Source organism: Hylobates moloch, unplaced genomic scaffold (genome assembly GCF_009828535.3).
Source record: "Hylobates moloch isolate HMO894 unplaced genomic scaffold, HMol_V3 SCAFFOLD_21, whole genome shotgun sequence".
NCBI lineage: Eukaryota > Metazoa > Chordata > Mammalia > Primates > Hylobatidae > Hylobates > Hylobates moloch.
The window spans coordinates 1,123,109-1,144,452 of NW_026652296.1; the positions used below are offsets into that span (position 1 = coordinate 1,123,109).

Genomic DNA, 21,344 nt, shown 5'->3' on the forward strand with positions numbered 1-21,344 from the left:
CATCCCTGCATAGTGTGAGAGGCACCCAATGCCAGATCCCAGCAAAGACCCCCTGGGCTACTCGGGCCTCCGTGGCGTCCTTCCTAGGCCATGGCGTCGCACCTGCTCTTCTGAAACTCCCTGGCTGGGGCCCCCTGCACTTGCCAGCCCAGCGAAGCCCCTGTGTTGGCACAGTTGTGGGTCCCATCAGCCTGGAGGCAACGATGGGGACCCGTGGGTCCCTGCTCCGTGCCCAGCAAGTTGCTGCTTCACAGCAGTGGGGCCCTTGTTAGCTACTGCACATCAAGGACTTCCTGGCTGCACGGTCGTCACTAATGAGGTTGGCTGAAGGGTGGCCTGTCTCATTAGCTCTGGCAGGCTAAGTCTGCCAGGGAGGAGCTGACACGAAGATTGCTTTTTTTAATTACTCTGTTAATTGATATAAAACAGAAAGGACGCAGATTAGTTGCAGGCAATTAGCAAATTAATTCTCAGCAATTACAGACTTAATAATGGAGCGGCTTTGAGGTCGCATGTTGGGCTCTGTGGCTTATTGATTGTGTTTTTCAGAGGGAGAGATTTATGGAGAAGGCAGGAGGGGGTGGGGAGGGCGCCTCGAGTCCCCCGTCCTCCAGAGAGAAAACACGTGGGCTTCGGGAGATGGAAATAAGACCCTGTGCAGTGCTGCCTCACCCCCACCAGAATGGCCCAAACTGGAAAGACTGGCTGGGCAGTGCTGGGGGGCTGCAGGCAGCAGACGCTCACACTGTCTGGAGCTGTGCATGGTGCGACCACTTCAGAACTGCTTGACACTTTCTAGTACAGTCAAATATACACCCACCATATGACCCAGAAATTCCAACCCCAGATGTTGCATGAGAGATATGAAAGCATTTGCTTGCCCCAAGCCCAGTACCTGGAGGCTCACAGCAGTGTCACTCGCAATCGCGTCCAACGGGAGCAGCCTGAGCATCCATGAGTGCAGGAGCACGTGAGGCCCACCGTGCAGCAGACACTGCCCAGCAGTGCAGTGAGCGCCGTGCAGCGGGCACTGCCCAGCCAGTGCAGCCAGCGACATGCAACGGACACTGCCCAGCAGTGCAGCGAGCGCCGTGCAGCGGACACTGCCCAGCAGTGCAGCGAGCGCCGTGCAGCGGACACTGCCCAGCAGTGCAGCGAGTGCCGTGCAGCGGACACTGCCCAGCAATGCAGCAGGACACGGCGGGCATGTGCTGTCCTGTGTGAGCATGTGTGAGTATGTGTGGATGAGAGAACTGCACGTGAGGGGCACCTGCTACGTGCTCCTACTCACCCAGGGTGGGGGTCAGAGGTGCGGGCACCTTTGGGGCACTGTGGAGTGAAGGGGAGTGTGGGCCTCCTGGGGGTTGGAAGTGGTCTCTGTCTGGATCTGGGGGTCACATGCTCCGGCTACTGCTCCCCCAACATGGCTCTGAAGAGCAGAGCCCCAGGGCTGCGGCAGCCCTGCAGAGGCCCGGAGCCACTTGGAGACATATATTTCACAGCCTGTGTGCAGGTGTGCCTGCGTGTATGTGCATCTCAGTGCTTTGGGAGGCTGAGGCAGGAGCCCAGGAGGTTGAGGAGCCCAGGAGGTTGAGGCTGCAGTGAGCCATGATAGCACCCCTGCACTCCAGCCTGGGCAACAGAGGGAGACTGTGTCTTAAAAAATAGAAAATTGTGAAGATTGAGCGGTGCAGTGAGGGCAGCGCCCCCTCCGATGTGGGCTGTGCAGGGTGTGGACCCCCTCATGTGGCCCAAGGCCCTCCATCAGGGTGTTGGGGTCCAAGTCTCTCTGAGGCACCTTCGGGGGCACAGACCACCTGGCGGGGGCCTGGTCATTGGCAGCCTTGCTGTATCCCGACACCCACCCTTGCTCTGGGCCGGCCAGACCCCTCTGCCCTGCGCCCCAAGCCTGTCTGACTCCACCGGCTATGTCCACATCCTTCCCACCCCCCAACTCCTAAATCCCACACACTCTCCAGGCCTAATTCCCCCCAACTATCTCACTGACTCCAGCAGCTCTGAATGTTCTGCTCACCCACCCCCCCACCCCCATCCCTGCCCCCTCACAGCCCTCACCCCCATCCCTGCTCCCCACTCAGTCCCCACTCCCTTCCCTGCTCCCCCACGGCCCCCATCCCATCCCTGCTCCTTCCACAGCCCCCATCACATCCCTGCTCCCCCCCAGCCCCCCTCGTTTCCATCTCACTCCCTTCTATCTTCTCCCACCCCCAGCAGCCAGACTGAGCTTCAAGCAAAAATCTGACTGGAACCTTCTGTGTCTCCAGGTGTCAGCTTAGGTGTCCCCTCTTCCGAGAAGCTTCCCTGAGTGCTGAGTGGGGTGTGGCCCATCATCTCACAGGGAGGGTGGCCCTCAGTGGCCTGTCTGTGCCTGTGTCTGTGTCTGGGTTGGTCAGGGACTTCCCCAGACACTCCCTGTCCCCAGCACAGCCTAGGGTCTGCCCACCCTCCATTTGTAGGACCTCATCCAGGTGAGTGGGTTGGAGCCCCTTATGCCAACCTGATTTCCCCCATTCCCAAAAGCCAGGAGCACCCTGCCACCACCCGATAGGCTAACAGCCTGGACTAGGCTCCCTGGCTCATAAGTGGGCGCCAGCCCATCCCCCATAGACCAATGGCTGAGAAAGGAAGAGGACAGGCTGAGCAGAAGGGCACAGACGAGGGACTGCCGTCAGCACCCCAGTCTCACCCCACAGCCCCCCAGTGTGCAAGCATCCATCCAGGGCTTTGATGAGCACCCCAGTTTCACCCCACAGCCCCCCAGTGTGGAAGCATCCACCCAGGGCTTCAGTGAAATTTCCCACCATGTGCCTCCACCCCCACCCCCTCCCATCTCCCCAGAACAGAAATGAACGGAGGTAACACGGCCTGCTGCAAGGCTACTTCCTTCTTCACACCAGTGGGGCCGGTGGTGAGGGGCCAACAGCACAGTAGGACCATGGGGGATTCTACTGTGTGAGGAGGTCCAGGGCCCACCAGGGTCCACCAGAGCCCATAAGGGCCCACCAGGGTCCACTAGAGCCCATGAGGGCCCACCAGGGTCCACCAGAGCCCATAAGGGCCCACCAGGGTCCACTAGAGCCCATGAGGGCCCACCAGGGTCCACCAGAGCCCATGAGGGCCCACCACACTCCACAAGAATCCACTGGGGCCCAGAAGAGTCCATCAGGGCCCACGATGGTTCACCAGAGCCCGCCAGGGTGCACATGAGCCCACCACAGGCCCATCTACATCCTGGGGATCAGCCCCTCTGATGGAATATGGGCGCCTGGTGGGGATGGCACAAGAGCTGGGTTGCCCTGGCTGTCTGACTCCACAGCCTCCTCTCCTTAAGCAAAAGGTTTGGGTCTCATGGCTCCCCATCGCCTCTCACTTTACCCACCTGGGCAACTTCTCAGGTCTCTGTTGTGGATTGGTTTTGTCCAGGTCCAGAACTATAACGTTCTGAAGCTGCTGTCCTTCCCCGTTGCCACAGGGGTTTGGGGTTGGAACCCTTACCCCGAATCCATGGTGGGGGTGCTGTGAGGTGGCGTTTAGAGATTTCCTTGTGAGACGCGCCTGCCTTCATGAGCAACTCTGGAAGGAAAGGAGCCATTCTGTACCTGGCACAAGCTGAGCCTCTGACATTAACATTCTCAAAATCCAAAATGCCTGCATTTCGGAGGCTCCTGCTGGTGGCAGCCATATTGCTGGAAAGAGACACCACACGGGATGCCGAGGTTGTGAGTCATTGACCAGTGGTAATGGGTTCAAGTAGGTGTCAAGGTGGCATGAAGGTCCCTGGAGGGCCACCGTGGCTTGAAGTCAGAGGGCCGTGGGCCTGCCCTCACCACCAAACAGCCTCTGACAGTGCGAGGGCTTCCAAAGCCCAGTCTCCTGGGGTGTTTTGAGGGTTAAGCCAACAGGTGTGCGGCGAGCATTCCCTCCTGGGCTCTGCTGCAGCTGCCGGGATGCATCTCCCAGGAGGGCAGTAGGTGGAGGCTGTCCTGGGTCTGGGCAGGACCCTTTACGAATCTACAAAGAACACACGAGGGATGGGGACAGGCGGTGTGCTGGCATCAGGCAGCATGCTGGCATCATCAGGCGGTGTGCTGGCATCGGCCACACTCGGGGAGCGCTTGTTCTCAGGCCCCTGGAGCTACAAGCTGGGGCCGCAGCAGGGCTCGCTTTCCATCTCACAAGAATCCTGTCTGCATTGCCCGATGCACAGCGTTGCAAACTGTTGCTTCATGCATTTTGCCCATTTCCGATGGTTTCAGACTGGAGGAGAAATCCGGTCCCTGCTGTTCCGCCTTGGCTGGAAAGTGGAAGAAAGTCTGTCATCGGGGTGGACGGGGTGCGTGGTGTGAAGTGGAAGGTCTGTTCATCGGGGTGGACGGGGTGTGCAGTGTAGAAGGTGAAAGGTCTGTCATCGGGGTGGACGGGGTGTGCAGTGTGGAAGGTGGAAGTCTGTCATTGGGGTGGACGGGGTGTGTGGTGTGGAAGGTGGAAGGTCTGTCATCAGGGGTGGATAGGGTGCATGGTGTGCCCACCCCACGCCTTCTTCCAGATGAGGAGAGCACAGTCAGGGCCGGTTCCTGCTGCCACGCCCACGCAGGGCTGACCTGGTAGGGCCTGGGGGGATGCAGGGAAGCCAGTGAGAACCAGCTGGGTGCCCTGCAGTGCTGTTTGCAGGAGGGGAGGAATGCTCCAAACCCACTGCCCGACAGGTCTGGGGTCTCCATAAGAGTTGCCCCCAAGCCCCAGAACAGGCCAGCGGTACATCTCACCAGCTCCAGCTCCAGCTCCGCCGAGCATCCCCCAAGGATGTGTGCCTTCTGGGGGCCTCAGCCTGTGACCTTCTTGGGAAGTAAGGTCATCACAGATGTAAGTGGTTAAGATGCAGTCACGCTAGAGAAGGGTGGTCCCATCATCCAATATGACCGGTGTTTTCATAAGAAGAGAAGAGACACTGGTGATCGAGGAGAGACGGCTGTGTGAAGACGCTGCGGTTATGTGACGCAGCCACACATGCTGGAGACCCCAGAAGTAAGACCCGCCATCCAGAGGCTGCAGAGGAAGCATGGTCCTGCCCACACCCTGGTTTCAGACCCTGGCCTCCAGCACTGCGCAAGGACACATTTCTGCTGTTTTGAGTGACCAGTCTGTGATACTTTGTGACAGCAGTCACTGGAGACTGGAGACCCATGCAGGTGCCAGGGGCGCAGGCTGTGGATTTGGTCCACACTGCGTTCACTCCCTCGGTCCTGTCTGCATGGTGTGGTCATCTGGACAGACTGTGGATTCGGTCCACACTGTGTTCATCCCCTTGCTCCTGTCTGCGTGGTCGCTGGTCATCTGGGTAGGCTGTGGATTCAGTCCACGCTGCGTTCACCCCCTCGCTCCTGTCCGTGTGGTGCGGTCGTCCGGGTAGGCTGTGGATTCAGTCCACACTGCGTTAACCCCCTTGCTCCTGTCTGCGTGGTGGCTGGTCATCTGGACAGACTGTGGATTCGGTCCACACTGCATTCACCCCCTTGTTCCTGTCTTCGTGGTGTGGTCGTCCAGGTAGACTGTGGATTCGGTCCACACCGTGTTCACCCCCTCGCTCCTGTCTGTGTGGTGCGGTCGTCTGGGCAGGCTGTGGATTCAGTCCACACCTCGTTCACCCCCTCGTTCCCGTCTTAGTGGTGTGGTTGTCCAGGCAGGCTGTGGATTCAGTCCACACCTCGTTCACCCCGTCACTCCTGTCTACCTGGTGGCTGGATGTCCAGGCAGGTCGGGTGCTGGGGATGTCACATGCCCCTAACAACAGGCAGCCCTTTGGCTGGAATGACACTGATCAGCCTCAGGGCTATCTCCCCATGAGAACCACTAGCCATCTCTAGCCCTTTGTAAAGTCTATGCCTACGTGCAGACACGTTGTCATCTGTCCGCCAAAGGCAAGCCTGCTTACGGAGCTAGTTTACTCCAGCCTGTGCTACGGGAACACGAGGAAGCGACCCACCACTTCCCTCCAATAAAACCTGTACTGGCAAAGTGCCCAGCTCTGCAGAGATCCAGAAAATTCGCAGGTTTGTTTACTTTTCTCTTTCCACTTTAGATTGAATTCTGCTGGCATCCATGCAAGCTGGAATACAGGAAGGAAAGGGGAAAGCCATGATCTCTTCACTCCGTCGGTGATGAGGTATTAGCTTCTGCGATGCGCCAGTGCCAGAGGCTCTGCCTCCTACAGTCTTGTTTGAAGACACAGCAGATGACTTCTTGGCACAAACAGAGGTCTCTGACTGGGGAGGTATCAAAGATGCCAGAAGGCGAACCAGCGACAGACAGCAGGTGACATACAAGGACCCTCAAAGAGGTCTCGTCTCAGACGGGATGCCCTCATTCCAGGCTGAACTAAACCTCATCCTTCTGTGGGAAACAGCCCCAGAGACGTGAGGAAGCTCCACGCCAGATCACACGGCAGGACAGCGGGTGTTGAGGCCGGAGCCTGCACCCGTACCGTGTTTTGGGGGGGGTGCTTTGGGGGATAAAGCACTCTGACCCCTATCATGTCATTACTCCATAATCCTGGAGTCCCCAAGAAAACAGATGAAACCCAGCTTCTGGCTGGCCGGATGGGCCGCGGCGCTGTCCGAGGTGCTGAACGGCATATCCGCACCCCGCCCTCCGCCTGCCAGAGCCTCCGCGGTCACCGGCACCCACCGGGACTTAATTCGCAATTGCCCAGCTCTGCGGCTCCCCCACCACCGCGCAGCCGTCTGGCTCCCTGCAGCTGTGCTCACCTGCGCCATGGATTCCACTGCAGCGAACTCCAGGGAACTTTGAAAATTATTTTTTTGCACTGGAATGTGTGTGTGCTATAGTTTCATTGTACTTAATGACATGAGAGATGTATGGATAACCGGCTGAAAGTTGGGGTGCTGCTGTACTCTATGCCTAGCTCTGGTCTCCATGGGGCATATAAGTAAAAACAGCACAAGGCCTGGGTCCACCCCATGGAGCACAGTGTAGGGGGAGAGACTTCCTGTGCTGTTGCTGGAATGGGCGTATGGTCACATCTGACTTAAGAGCCACAAAGAGGAAATGTGTTGTGTTATGATGGCATAAAACCGGGGCACTGGCTTAGTGTGGGTGCCAGGGAAGGTCTCCATGAGCAGGGGGCATTTGAGCCGAAGATGCAAGATTGGTTGGAGGTACTTGGTGAGGCTTTTCCATGAGATGGTCCTTTGTCCAGCACTAATTCAAGTAATCAGAGACAGCCGGAGTGGGGGAGGCAGCCGGAGTGGGGGAGGCAGCCCTCACCTCGGAAGAGGATCTCTGCCGTCCTCTCACCTCTTCCATAGTTTCCAGTCTGGCCAGCCCCTGGCTGCTGCCTCTGGGCTCTGCTTCTAAGCAGCACCTCTGGCAGCTCTGTGAAGGCTGGACCTGGGGTGGAGAGGGCCTTTGCCTTGTCCCGGTGAGGATGTCTCGTGCATCCAGCCTCAAGTGAGCCCTTCCCGTGCCAGGGGTCACCTCCCTACCGACTGCCCCAACTCTGCGCATCCAAAGTACACCTAGGTGGGCTGCAGCACGGTGCCGTCCCCAGCTCACGGCACCCACTCATCACATTTCCTCCCCATCAGGCTGCCCTCTCCATCTGTCACCGTGTTTGAAGTTCCATCACCTCCTTGGGAGGTGGTGGGGCAAGAGCCCTCACCAACATGTGACAGATGAGAGAACTGAGTCTTAAGGAGTCTCCAGAGCTGGTTTGAGCAGGGAGACCAAACCAGGTTTCCCTACCCCCTAAGCCCCCAACCACACACTCCCTCCAGGTCAGTAACCACAGACACAGACTGTGTGCACATGTGTGTGTCTGTATGTATAGTGTGTGTGTGTATGTGTGTGCCTATGTGTGGGATGTATGGTGAGTGTGTGTCTGTGTGTATCTGTGTGTGTGGTGTGTGGTGCGTGTGTGTGCGTGTGCACATGCAGGTTTGCATGCATGCAAATTTGCATGTCTATGTTTCTATGGTGTGTGTGTGTGTGTGTGTGTGTGTGTGTGTGTGTGTTTGTGGTGCACGAGCATCTGTGTATGGAAGGGGAGGGGGCTCTTTCCATCTGGTGCTGTCAATGATGCTGAATGAGACGTTGCTACCTGGAATTGTCACTCATTGCTTTACCCTGAACTCTTAGGCAGCTGTTTGGGAGTCTCGCTTGCAGAATTCACTAGAATGTGCAAAACCAAAACAGATTATTTGCTTCTCACCCCCGTCTCTGCCAATGCATTCAGAAAAGTCACACTTATGCAAACATTAGAGCCGTCGACTCCCTGCTCCTCAGAGCCCCGTGACAAACATCCTGGGGTGTTACCACAAAGGTCAGGTGTGCCAGACAGAAGAGACCAGCATCTGCAAGAGGCAGGGATCTGGGAGTGTCTGGTGGCCACCAACTGCCAGCACTCCCCAGAAGCTCAGCAAGTATTTACTGAGAAAGGAGGGGCCTCTGTCCTCTTTTGGTGACCACGTTTACAAATGAGAAAGTGCCTTGAAAACCACGAATACTGGAAATGTCACAGCTGGTTTAAATCTAAGGAGCAGGTGCCATCAGCTCCAGCCACTTCCCTCAGGCCTCGCCACCTCACCCAGCCCAGCGGACGCCCACCTGCCCAGAGCTTCTGCCCGAGGCCTGGAGCAGCCTTAACCCATGATGCGCTGGGGGTATCAGGGCAAAAACACGCGGCTCCCTTGCCCCTCCAGCGGGAAAGTTGAGGTACACGGGCTGTCCTGGCTCCCCGAACATCTCTGCAGCCACAGCCCATCCCACTGCAACCTTTATCGGCCACACTCCCTTCCTTCCCCACACCCTACCAGGTTTCCTAAGATCACCCCCTACACAAACAAGTTGCTCTGCAGTGTGTCCCTGGGGGACCCAAACCAAAGTGCAGGTCTCAGGTGTCAATTCTGAGCATGGTGACAGCCTGGCTTCTTGGCAGGAGCAGAATCCAAGCACCTGGAAACCCCAGCACCCGGCTGTCCCCATGCGGCTCCCTGAAGATGGGGCTTTCTGCAGCAGCCAGCGTGTGGGCCCAGGGTTACCCAGCCTGTTTCGTTCCCTGTGCTCATTCGTAAAGATGCACTCTTGGCCTCTCTGAGTGCTGCTGCCTTGTGAGCCAGACGTTTATTCAGAAGCAATTTTATGTTCCCAAGTATCATTATTCCCACTTAAAGGCCCTGGATGCCCTAAACAAACATTTCTCAAAGATGATCATGACACCTTGCTTTACCTGCTATAAAAGAAAGACCAAGAAAAGAAAAATTCCCCTGGAAATAGATGTGGAAGTGCACCCTGAAATTGCCAACTCATTGATTGCATTAAATTCCCAAATCTACATTGCATGCAATTACTTTTTTTTTAAAATAGACTCTTAAAGAGCAGTTTTACTTTCTTTTTTTCTTTTTCTTACTTTCTTTTTGAGACAGAGTTTTACTCTGTCACCCAGACTGGAGTGCAATGGCACAATCTTGGCTCACTGCAATATCCATCTCCTGGGTTCAAGCAATTCTCATGCCTCAGCCTCCTGAGTAGCTGGGATGACAGGTGCACACCACCATGCCTGGCTAATTTGTGTATTTTTGGTAAAGACAGGGTTTCACCATGTTGGCCCGGCTGGTCTCGAACTCCTTACCTCATGTGATCCACCTGCCTTGGCCTCCCAAAATGCTGGGATTACAGGTGTGAGCTCCTGTGCTCAGCTAATTTTACTTTCAAACCGTCTGTGAAATATTGGTGGCAGGCATCCGGGTTACACAAAACTAGACAAAGGAGTGATTCTGGGGAAGGGTCCCTGCCAAAGTCACCAAAGGCTATTTGCATGCAGAGGGAGGCAGAGATTTGGGCAACTGTGCGGACAGTCTGTGAGGTCTCCTCACAAGCCCCCAGTCTGATAGGAACTCTGGTACAGCCCTGGCCTGTCCGAGTTCTTCGGGAAGCAAGGCCCGCAGGACGTCCTGGGCCCCATCACTCTGCCTGATTCTAGCCATGCTATGGGCCCTTACGCCAAGCTGAACTCACTTGGACTCACAGTACCTGAGGCACAGTGTCATCTTGAGCCTGGCTTCCCTGGGAAGGGCAATTCAGACGAGGCCTCCTGCCCCGCATGGCCCGAAGAAGAGGGGTTGAACGGGACAGGAATTGGAGTCTGAATTCTGGTGCAGCAGGTGGCATCAGACACCCTGCCTGACCCTCAGCCTCAGTCCCTCCATCTGGAAAATGGGTCAGCAGGCCACACCACAGAGCCCGAGGACCCGCCGTGGAGTGCCTATGAGAAGTGAGTAAATTCCAAGCGGGGGGCCCTTGTTACTCTTGGCCACAAATGCCTCTTGGGCACCTCCTTCTGTGGCCCCACCCCTCCCAGCCTTCCCTTCAAGGTACCTTCCTGCTGTCCGTGCCCTGCACCATCCTTGCATCACGGACTCCACGTGCCTCAGTTCTCTCCCTCACCAGGTATGAACTTGTGGTAAAGACACTGTTTCTGTCCAGTTTGGTTCACAGCCAAGGCAGTGTTGGGCAAAGCTGGCACAGGGAGAATCCTTCCTTGGGCTGTGGGGGCAACAGAGGTGGCCGTGGGGCACCAGTGAGAGCACTCCCTGGCATGGTCCAGAGTGGCCAGGTACAGCACAGCCCTAACCCACCATTCCCACCTGTGTCTGTGTCTAGATCCCAAGACGAACCTTGCATCAAAAGCTCCTGGACCAACAGCTGCTTTGCCTGCTGTTCTCCTCCACCACAGGGTCTGTGCAGTCGCCAGGATTACATACTTACTGCATGCATGCTGTTTCCATCAGTGCTGTGTGTGTGCATGTGAGACACATGCAGGTGGAAACAGCTTTTTAAGTTAGGATAGAGAAAAATAGAATATTGTGTGTTTGTTGACACAGTACAGATTTTAAAAACTGTAAATCATACTAAGCACTTTATGTTAGTAAATTGGAAAATACTGATAAAATAAATAATTTTACAGAAAAACTATGGTAAAATTGACTCAAAAATACAAAAGAAGTGAACAAATCAATTACCACTGAACAAATCAAAATGGTAACTGAACCTCTCTCCCTCTCTCTCACACATGCACACCTCTGGATCCAGGTTTCATAGGCAAGTTTCACCAAACTTTCTAGGAATAGTAAATATCTATCTTTAAAAGTTTTTCATGTAAGGAAACTACCCAAGTAATGTGTAAGTCTGGTATAATATTGACATCAAAACAGGACAAGGACTAAAGAAACACTAGAAAATCAAGTCCATCCGTGTATAAAACAGTATGTCATGAAGAGGAATGCAAAGCTGGCTCAATCTCAGAAACACTTTGTTTTAAACCACATGAACCACTGGAAGGAGAACAGCCATGAGCTCACCTCAACAGAGGCAAGAAAATGCAGTCCACAAATTGCAGCATTAATCAGATAAATTCTCAGCAAGCTAGGGATACAAGGCAAAAGAAATACAGCAAACATCATAACATTTAATAATAGAACTTTGGAAATATTATCACACAAGTCAAAAAGGCCCATTATCACACTTATATTTAGTTTGTATTAGAGGTCCTAGCCAATATCACAAGGCAAAACAAAAAAGACAAGGACTAGGAATTGAGGGAGAGACAAATAGTCCTTTCTCATATAGAATATAATTGCACAGAAGCTCAGAGAAATATGCAGCTAAACTATGAGAACTAATCAGCAAAGTATAGGATTCATGTACAAAAATCATTATCATCCCTATAAAAATAATACTTAAAGAACAAATAAAAGTAATTCCCTTTGCAGTGGGGAAGAAAGGTATGAAGAGTCGCCCATCAAGGACACATGTGATCTTTGTGAAGGCCACTGAGGATGGCCTGCTCATGTGGACATGTGTGCCATGGATATAGGAAGACATGCAGCATGCAGGTGCCAGCACTCCTCGGATTGTCCTCTGAAGTCATCATGTTTCCATCAAAACCTCAAAGGACACTCAAAAGGAGGTGAACTGGAGACTTCTGTTTCCACCAAAATGGAGCTGCCCAATCTTCCTGGATCTTCTCACTAAAACCCAAAAGTCCTGCACATAACACAACCAAGGAGCCTAGAAGGCCACTGCCTGGGAGCCTCCAGACTCAGGACGACATGGCGCTGAGTGCCCTGGGTTTCCTTATTGCCTCCCACACATCATAGACAGGACACTGCAGTGGCCTCCAACCTGCAGTCATCACTGACAGAGTAAAAAGCTCCAGGAGAAGCCTGGAGCTTTCCTCCCAGCCAAAGCATGAGGAGAGGGTGGTCAAACAACAGAGCCCCTTTTAGGCATTGTCAGCCCTACTCTAGCCGGACACCAATGTGGTTTCAGAGGGGCCACCCCACCTCACCCCCACCCTGCAGAGGTAGGTGACAGTTCTCTGATGTCCTCACTCAGTGGTGTTGACAGGCTGAGCAGAGAGTGGATCATTTATCCCCTGCCTGGTGGAAATAGATGGTGCCCCAATCTCTTATGGGATGGAGTCAGCAGGGCCTAGTGGGGAACTGAGCCTCCACACCCTCCCAGGAGCATATGAGAAAGGTTACACACCCTGACTAAGTTTGACTTATCCCAGGAATGCAAGGATGGTTCCACGTATAAAATTCGACCAGCAAAATAGGCCACATTAATAAAACAAAGTTGAGAAATCCATATGGTCATCTCAACTGAGGCAGAAAAAGCATTTGAAAACTCCAACACCCTTACATGACAAAATACTTGGAAAACTAGGAATACAAGGGCATTTCCTCAATACGATTGATCTGGTTTGAATATATGTCGCTGCCCAAATCTCCTGTTGAACTGTGATCCCCAGTGTTGGAGGTGGGGCCTGGTGGGAGGTGTTTGGGTTGTGAGGGTGGATCTCTCATGGCCTGGTGCTGTCCTTGAGACGGTGAGTGAGTTCTTGTGAGATCTAGTTGTTTAAAAGTGCAGCATCTCCCCACCCCTTCTTTTTCCTGCTCTTATCACGTGACCTGCCTGCTCCTCCTTCATCTTCTGCCATGATTAGAAGCTTCCTGAAGCCTACCCAGAAGCTGAGCAGATGCCAGCACCACACTTCCTATACAGCCTGCAAAACCATGAGCCAATTAAACCTCTTTTCTTTATAAATTACCCAGTCTCAGGTATTTCTTTATGGCAATGCAAGAATGGCCTAATACAATGATAAAGGGCATTTATGGAAAACCCACATCTAACATTATATCCAGTGGTGAAAGACTGAAAGCTTTCCACTAAGACCAGGAACAAGGCAAGGATGCCCACTTTCACCACTAATATTCAACATCATACTGGAAGCTCTAGCCAGAAAAATGAGGCAAGAAAAAGAAATAAAATGCATTCAAACTGGGGAAAAAAGAAAAAAAAGTCTCTATTTGCAGATGACATTATCCTATATACAGAAATCTCCAAAAAATTTACAAAAAAAAAAAAACCCCTTTAGAGCAAATGAATGAGTTCAACAAATTTGCAGGGTGCAAGATCAGTGCGCACAAATCAGTTGTGTTTCTATACACCATCCATGAACAACCTGAAAAGAAGGTAGGGAGCAATTTCATTTATAATCTCACCCAAAAGAATAAAATACCTAGGAATGAAGTGGAAAGACATCTCATGTTCATGGATTGGGGGCCTTAATATTAAGATGGCAATATTATCCATAGTGATCTACAGACTCAATGCAACCTCTACCAAAATTCCAAGGATCTTTTGCAGAAAATGAAACCCAATCCTCAAATTTATATGAAATTTCAAGGAGATTCAAGTAGCCAAAACAATCTTGAAAGAGAAGAAAAAAATGGAGGACTGATATTTTCTAGTTTCAAAACTTAGAACAAAGCCACAGTAGTCAAAATAGTATGATGCGGTCATCAAGATAGACATATAGACCAATAACATAGAATCTATTTCAGAGAAAGCCTATATATCTATGGCCAACTGATTTTCAACAAATGTGCCAAGACAATTCAATAGAGAAAGAATAATCTCCTCAACAAATGGTGCTGAGACAACTATCACAAGCAAAAAAAAAAAAGATCATTTACCCCACACAATATACAAAAATTAACTCAAAATGTGTCAAATATCTTAATGTAAGAGCTAAAACTGTAAAACTCAGAGTAAAATGTTAGAGGTAAATCTTTATGACCTTGGATGTGGTAATGAACCCTTAGATAAGACACCAAAAGCACGAACAAGACAAGAAAAAAATTCAATTTCATCAAAATTAAAAACTTTTGTGCATCAAGGGGTATTATCAAGAAAGTAAAAAGACAATCTACAGAATCGGAGGAAATATTTGTCAATCATGTATTTGATAAGAGACTCAGATCTAGAATGTTTAAATAATTCTTATAACTCAACAACAAAAAGACAAACAACCCAACTGTAAGTGGGCATAGGACTTGAATAGACCTTTCTCCAAAGAAGATATACAAATGGCCAATAAGCCTGTGAGAAGATGTTCAACATCTTTAGTCATTAGGAAAATGGAGATCAAAATTACAAGGAAATACAACTTCAAATCCACTAGGATGGTCATAATGAAGGTCATGGAAAATAACACATGTTGGTGAGGCTGCAGAGCAGTTAGAACTCTTGTGCCTTGTTGGTGGGAATGGTGCAGAATATAGACAATATACGTATATATGGCTGGAGTTCAAGATCAAGGCGCTGGTAAGTCCTGTGTCTGGCGAGGGCTGGCTTCCTGGTTCATCCATGGTGCCTCCTCTGTGTATCCCCACATAGTGCAGGAGGTGAGAGGTCAGTCTGGGGTTCCTTTTTGAAGGGCGCTAATCCCATTCAGGAGGGCCCCACCCCATGGCCTAGTCCCCTCCTAAAGGCTGCACCTCTGAATACCATTGCCTTGGGTGTTCTGATTTCAACATAGGAATTTGGGGGACACATAAACATTCAGGCTACAGCCCTGGGAAAGAACTGCAAAACAAGACTACAAGATTTTGTGTTATTGGCTGATTTTATGGCCCTTGCCACCTCACTCACACATTATGAATAAGGAATTATGGAGAAATGAGTGGAGTTGCTTGGCTAGAGTTCCCTGCAATCCAGGGAAAGAGACGTGTCTATTTCTTGCCCTCTGGGTCCCACCACTGGGGGCGGGGGTGACTCTCCCTGGAAGGTGGCTCCTGCCCAAGGGCCCTTTTGAAGCCGAGCCTCAGTCCAACCTGAGGGGACCGGAGCAGGCAGCAGCCCCTCCAGCTGCAGGGAGGCTCCCTTCGTGGGCAGTGGTCTCCATGTCCCGGAGTCAGAGGTGCCGTCGGGGGTCATCTGGGAAATGGGGTTCTCACCAGAAGCCTCCCTCTCTCCTCAGTTCTCTGCCCCACCCTCCCTCAAGTAAAACACTTCACAGTTGATCACAATTAATAAGCCACCAGCAGCTCTGCTCCCCTGGAGAGGCTCAGTCTGAGAAAGAGGAAAGTAAGGACTCCAGGGAGATGCAGCTCCCACGCCCACCCTCCTGGCATGACCCTTCTGGGCCAGAGAATCAAGGAGGGTCCATGGGGTAACCCTTCCCTACCTGGAGTGGAGGGAGCCGCATTGTCTGACCCCGGCGCCTGGCACTGAAGCTGGGCCACCCCTGCCCTTCCAGCCACCGGAGAGCTTCTCTGAAAGCACAAAGCAAACCCTACCCATCCCCTGCTGGAAACCTCACCAGGCATCACCAGGGATGTCTCACACAGCACCCTGTCCCCATCACCGCTGGCCCCTGTGTCTCCATCTCCCCAGCTGTCCCCAGTCCAGCCTCACTGCTGCCTTCTGGGTCTGAGGTCGTGCCTGCTGGATGGCTTCATCCTGACATGGTCCCTGGAGTTCTCGGCTCCCAGATGCTGTGCCCGCACAGGTCCCAGCTCAGATGTCCCCCCCGCTCAGAGGTGGCTGCCACACTTGCAGCAGCCCCCAGCATGGGCTACCCATTGTCTGCTTTCGCCTTCTTTGGCCCCTCCCTGCTCTAGAGCCATCCTCCTGGAGTGAGAGCCACAAGAACAGGACTGGGGTCACCACAGTTCCTCACCATGTCCTCGGCGAGAGTGAGAGTCTGTTCTGTGCTCTTGGACTCACTGGAGGAATCGGGGTCGCTTGGTGTCAGAACCAGTGGCTGCCTCCACAAACCACAAAATGAGCCCTTAAAACAGTATGACATGTCGTCTTCCTGTCCTGGAGGTCAGAGCGGGTCTCGCTGGGCTAAAATCTTGCTGTCTGCAGGGCTGGCTCCTTCCAGAGCCTCCCGGGGAGAACCTGCTTCCTGCCACCCCGTCCTCTGGAGCCTCCCACATCCCTTGGCTTCTGGCCCCTCCTCCATCCTCACACTGCAGCTCGCTGACCTCTGCTCCCATGGCCTCATTTCCTGCCTCGCTCCTATAAGGAGGACGGAACATAAATAAAATATATAAATACAGATTATGTACAGTTAGGTTTATTTTATATGTAAAGAGATTATGGCATAGAATATAATTACACAGGGATGACCTCCTGGCTCAATATCCTTAACTCAGTCCCACCTGCAGGGTCCCTGTGCCATGTGGGGACAGAGTCACTGGGTCTTTAACTCAGTCCCACCTGCAGGGTCCCTGTGCCATGTGGGGACAGAGTCACGGGGTCTTTAACTCAGTCCCATCTGCACAGTTCCTGTGCCACTTGGGGACAGGGTCATGGGGTCTTTAACTCAGTCCCACCTGCAGGGTTCCTGTGCCACTTGGGGACAGGGTCACGGGGTCTTGGGATTGGGGCGTGGACACGTTTGGGGGACTGTTGTTCTGCCAATCACAGGTTCTTCGGGTAAGAGAGAGGGGAGCCCCTTGAGGCTTGAGACATGGGGCAGAGATTGCCTCAGCCCTGGAGAGCTCAGGGGACACAGGGTGTCCTCCGGGGATCTTGATTACGATAAGAAGGGGCTGGGCGCCCTGGGGCCACTGTCCAGAGGCCTGTAAGGAGCTCATTCCCTTGACACCAGCAACGAGGCCCCTCCCCACACGGTCCTGACCACGCCTGGCCCAGCATCCACAGATACACAAACTTCTGGGAATGCCTCCAAAACTGCCAGCAAGGGCAGGCCATCGTCCCTTCCCATGGGAGAGCAAAAGCGATGTGTAAAATATGCTTCTTGTTCAGCCTCCTTGGTCTCTAAGAAAAGCTCGGGCTGCATGAGAGGTGTGGTTGTTCCTTAGGAAGAAAGACGGAGAGCCCACGGGGCCAGGACCCTCCGGGACCAGGTCTTCCTGCGGTCTTCCCTCCTCCAGGAGCCCCGGAGGCTGGCTCCAGCAAGCCCTCAACCTCCCACAGCCCCTGTGCTGGGTCACCTGCGCCGCCCCTACTGGGCCAGCTGCCCCCACCCTCAGTCCAGCCTTGTGGTCACCAAGCCTGGAGGCCCAGGGAGGTCCGAGCTGCATGGCAGGTGCCTCGTGCAGATTCGGAGAGGGGCTGTGCATGTCTCCTGCCACGTCCCCTCCTGACTGTACCCACCCCCATGCCCCAGAGCACAGAAGCCCCCCTGTGCCCACATCCCAGTCCAGGTCTCCCAAGGGGTGCAGGAATGAGAGTCTGGAGGTCCAGACTCGCCTTCCTGCACCTTCTGCTGTGCTCCTCCTGAAACACTGACTTGGGCGGGAGCGCAGTGGTGTTCTGTGGGAGGGCAGGGGGTGGGGCAGATCCGGGGTTATGTGGTGGCGGAGGCGGGGTTGCCAGGCTGGCCCAGTGCAGAGTAGGGTGTCAGGAGGTGGAACAGGCTGACCCTGTGGGTGTTGAGGCACCGGGCAAGGCACAGGGCCTGTGACTGAGAGGAACCCCCAAGTGTTCGATGGGGTCTGACCCGGCCGGCCCGGGTCCCCGTGTTATTTGGGTCTAGCGGCCACCAGGCTGAGAAGCCTCAGTCCACAGATGCGGGGTCTGAGCTCCCATTGCAACATCAGAGGCACACAGCCCAGAGTCCCTGAGCGGCCAAGGCTGGCGGGATGGCGGCCACCGCATTGAGAGCCGTGGGCCTGGCCGAGACAGGTACAGGCCTGGCGAACCTCTGAGAACTGCAGGAGAGTCAGCGCTTCCCAGGAATTTCTATTTTTCAATTTTTCACACTCCAGGGGCTGGCCCAGAGAGACCAGACTGGGAGGTGGCCTCTGCGTGGGCGCAGGCCAGGGGTCAGCCGTTGCCTCCTGTTCACACCAGGCCCCACTTCTGAGTCCTGGGAGGGAGGAACAGAGGGCAGCAGCAATGATCCATCCACATGGAGAGTGGGCGAGGAGGAGGCCCACCCCGGGGCCAAGACTGTTGGAAGAAGAGCAGTGACATCAGCCAGGAGGAGCATGTGGCCCCAGGCTCAGGTCCCTGGCATGGCCCAGCGTCCAGCAGGCCTCAGCCGCAGAAGTGCCATCTGCTCCCAGCAGGGTCTGTCCACACTCCTGAAACCCAGGGGAGGTGGGGGCACCACCGTGGGGCTTCCTAAGGGCAGTGCTGCCCTCCCTGGCCTAGCCGCTCTCCCCTAGGGCAGCTCGTGGGCATGTCCCTCTGCCATGGCCTTTCCTGGTGACTCCACAGTGGGGCCAGGCAGGGCAGCGGGGTGGCAAAGTCAGAGTCCTCTTTTTCAAGCAGGCTTTCTCCTCTGTCTGCCCTTCACAGGTCAGATTGCGTGGGCAGCGAGTGGCACATGGTGAGGGCTCCTGGGTGGGCAGGGGTGGGAGAAGAGCTGGGGAGGAGGGCAGCTCAGGGAGCCATTGGCCCCCAATGTCCTGGGAAGCCTGGGGTCTGGATCCTGAGAGCCATGGGGAGCCTCAGAGCAGGGGTCGGCAATGCCTCCAGCAAAGGGCCAGAAAGAATCCCGCTCTGTCTGCAGCCTCCTGGTGTATGCCTGGACACACAAGCAGCCATGGGCAATATGAGACAGAGTGAGCATGACTGTGTCAATAAAACTTTATTTATGGACAGCAAAGTTGACTTTCATAGCATTCTCATATGTCACAAATATTAATGTTTTGATTTTTTTCCAACCATTTTTAGCTTGTGGGCCACAGAAACACAGCAGTTGGCCTGACCGTGGCAGACATCATTATTCAATCCTGCACACTCTCCAGCTCGCCACGTCCCTGATCCCAGGGGGCTGCTCCGCAGGACGGCAGGAGCCCCCAGGCTGGACTGGAAGCCCTGGAGGTAACCTGGGTGCTCAAGGCTCGCTCTGCGTGTTGCCACCTCCGTTTGCACCCAGACCCTCCTGCGACGTGGCTCAGCAAACCTCTTAAATGGGTCCTTGGATGCTAAACTTGAACTTTCACAGGGCGGGGTTTCTTCAAACGGGACACACCAGAGTCCAGGCCAGGCTAGAATCCTGCTGCCAGTGCCGGACCCAGATCAGGGATTCCAAACACCCATGGGGCCCCTCGTCCCGCCCTGAAGCCAATTCCAGCTGCCCCCAGGAGTGTGAGGGGCCTGGGGGTGTCTTCCTGGGAGCGGGCAGGTGTGAGATTGACCCAAGAAATGGGACCACAAGAACCCAAAAAGCTACAGCTGGCCAGGTCCACCATCCACGTCCTCAGATCCACCAGCCACGCCCTCAGGTCCAGTCTTCTAAAGGTCAAGGGTCTCTGACCAGGTGGAGCAGAGCAGGTGACTGGGCAGCTCTTCTCTCCCAGGAACGCCCATCTTCTGTCTTGAGGCAGAAAAATCTATTTTAGAGGCTTTCCAGGCCTGGCTCCTCAGAGGTGCGGGGAGGTGTTCAGAGCTGAGACTCTGGAGGGAACGGAGGGGCGGGGGTATCCCAGCCTCATCCACAAAGGCCCCTGCGCGACGATCCTCCCTCCCTCTCTGCTCCTCTGCTCCCCGCCCCCTCCTCCCCACTTCCTCATCCCCAGCGCTAGAAACAGGCTCCTCCGCACCTTGCCCTGGCTGCAGAACGCAGCTTAATTACATGGTCTGCGGGTTGGGGCCCTGAGCGAGGCTGGGGCTGGTTCTTGGCCAAGACGCCTCCCCAGCCGGCTCAGCCTCCATCAGAACTGGCCACCGTCCACGGCGTGGAGCACCGTTAATCGCAGCGAATTCATTAGGCATCTCACTGGGGGCCTGGGTACCCGAATTGACATCAATTACACCAAAATTAAGTGTCAGTGTCCACTGCATGGGGCCCGAGCCGTGGGGCCACTTCTGTCTCCCAGAGCCCAGCCGCAGGGCCTGCTCCCAGGCAGGCAGGGTCTCACCGCAGGGGCGACGGTGGGGAGGGGAGGTCAGTCCCGCTTCCCAGAGAGCGGCCCGCAGCTGCCGGCTCCGGTTCCCAGGCTGCGGCCTGGTCGGTGTCGGGTCAGCGTGCAAAGGCCTGAAAGCCCAGGCCGGCCCCAGCCCACGGCCCTTGTGCCCACCGTGCCCCGCGGAGGCAGCAGCCGCGTCACCCGGGGGCTTGTTAGAAACGCAGGACCGGACCTGCCGCAGAATCTGCACCTTCACGCTGTCTCCAGGGGCTCACGGGCACCCGAGTTGGAAGCCCCGCTCCGGGGAGCCCATCTGAGCTCTGAGGGCAGCCACCCTTGGCCCGCGCGTCGGGGGCTCCCCAGGGCGCCCTAGGCTCCTGGTCCTGTTTCTTCTTGGCCATCCTGGAGGTGGGGAGCCCCCCCGGGCCCTGCTGAGGGCCTCCCGGCCTCCGTGACATCGGTGAACTCGGTTCAGGCATCAGTGACCGTCTTGCTTGGTCGCTCAGCGCTGCTGATCTTGGCAAACCGAGGGTCTTCCTTGTCTTGTGGACCGGAGGGAGCAGCTGGGAGGAGAGACCTTGAGTCACAATCACACCGCGTGGCGTTCTGCGTGATCCTGCAATTAAAACCCCCGCGCTGCAGCATCGCGGAAAATGGGATTCGCATAATTTGAAATTTGAGGAAAATCTCTAAATACTTTAATTTTGATAGAAACTATTTCCACTGCTGACATGTGTCTACACCTATAATTTCAGTTGATAAATTGCTGTAATTTCTCCTCCATTTCACGTTCTTTCGAACATTAATTGTCAGTTGCAGGGTAAGACTGTAGAAAAGAGAGGGGGAGAACAGGACCCCAGCCGGGTGGCGCCAGCGTCTTAGCAGCTGATTACGCAGCTCACAGACGCATTGGAGAGTCCAGGCTCCGGGGTGCGCCGTCGGCTCCTGAGGCCTGCGGAGCAGCAGCCCAGACTCACGAGAGGGAGATCACTGGGCAGGCGCACACACTAAGTCACGCACGGGTACACCCATGCTCTAACTCATGTTCACACATGCTCACATACACACACGCCCACACACACTCGGACATACACACACAGCTGTCGCCTACCACACACATTCATA

The 21,344-nt window shown here is 54.5% G+C and overlaps 2 long non-coding RNA genes across 2 annotated transcripts in view; one reads left to right on the forward strand and one right to left on the reverse strand.

The window, feature by feature from the left end:
* Nucleotides 1-18,942: 18,942 nt before the first annotated feature.
* On the reverse strand, nt 18,943-21,344 carry LOC116460829 (uncharacterized). The gene is made up of 2 exons (XR_004245927.1): nt 19,914-21,344; nt 18,943-19,767 (listed from the first exon to the last, which is right to left on the reverse strand). It is a non-coding gene; the product is annotated as an uncharacterized LOC116460829 (long non-coding RNA).
* LOC116460830 (uncharacterized) overlaps nt 20,830-21,344 on the forward strand; it is a 4,579-nt gene continuing 4,064 nt past the window's right edge. The window contains exon 1 of the long non-coding RNA XR_004245928.1: nt 20,830-21,039. This is a non-coding gene — a long non-coding RNA (uncharacterized LOC116460830). The remainder of the gene's footprint in view (nt 21,040-21,344) is intronic.